The 1,025-nt window shown below is 34.9% G+C and overlaps 1 long non-coding RNA gene across 1 annotated transcript; it reads left to right on the top strand.

Moving 5' to 3' along the window:
• Positions 1 to 225: 225 nt before the first annotated feature.
• On the top strand, positions 226 to 799 carry LOC118735710. The gene is made up of 2 exons (XR_004992632.1): positions 226 to 409; positions 490 to 799. It is a non-coding gene; the product is annotated as an uncharacterized LOC118735710 (long non-coding RNA).
• Positions 800 to 1,025: the final 226 nt, after the last annotated feature.

Below are 1,025 nucleotides of genomic sequence, written 5' to 3'. Positions count from 1 at the left end.
ATGAAATTATTTCGTAAACAATTTTTATTTTATTTTTTTGATTAGGCTGCTTTGCATAGAATATGAATATTTTCTAAACCTTAACTATTTGAGAGCCGCTGTATTATAGTAGTTACTGCGCATGTCTTCTAATTATTTCCTTCGCTCGTCACTATTCAGCTACTATCTTTTCAATATAAACCTCTATCAGCAGTTGAGGTACATAAACATATAAGGAGAATTCGGCCAGCTGTCAAAGAAATGTGGTGGAGCGCGTACTTTTTGATTTTTTTTTTATAGCTTTTATCGCAGTACAATGGGCGTTCCAGATAGCAAATATCCGAACTCTTAAAAAGAGCGGAATAAAGTTTTTAGTAAACATGGGAAATCCGGCATTTAAATTGCTTTGGCTGACAAGAAACTGTTCGAGGTTGAATAAGAATTTTCCTAATAAAATTTGTGAGAAGATATTACAATGTAAATTTAAATATTTTTTTGCAAACTTCAAAGCAAGCAACGCATATTACATTAATGGAGCCAGTTTATCGTAGGATAATTAGTGGGAACCATATCTTAAAAGAAGCTCAACGGATGTAACAAGTAAAAGGATGACTAAAATCGAAGAGACAAAGGCTGAAAGGAGGAGGTTGTGAAGAAATTTGCAAATTGGAGCTTATTTCAAATGCATTCATAAACATATACAAATGTATGTATATATGTATGTATACTATACACATCGTAACTTGTACTAACAATCTCCCAAAAGTTCATACAAATTATAAAAAATGGAATGAATAAATCCATGAATTAGAAACGAAAATGTTTTCATTTTATTTCAAGAGCCGCATATAATTAATGCGTATCATATTTTGCATTGAATAGTTAGTACTCGCCATTGGGGTACAGTCGTTCTTCTGGGTATGCAGATATAGTTGCCAGGCTATACTCAATCCCACCTCTTGCGCCCTCGTTCGCGCACTCTGGGTCGAGTGGAGCCTGGGTTCCCACAGAGAGCGAAGAAGTTTCAGTGTGGCGACTGCGACTTA

This window comes from Rhagoletis pomonella, unplaced genomic scaffold (assembly GCF_013731165.1).
Source record: "Rhagoletis pomonella isolate Grant_MI unplaced genomic scaffold, Rhpom_1.0 Rhpom_scaffold_00003, whole genome shotgun sequence".
NCBI lineage: Eukaryota > Metazoa > Arthropoda > Insecta > Diptera > Tephritidae > Rhagoletis > Rhagoletis pomonella.
This window is presented reverse-complemented; position numbering and strand designations above follow the sequence as displayed.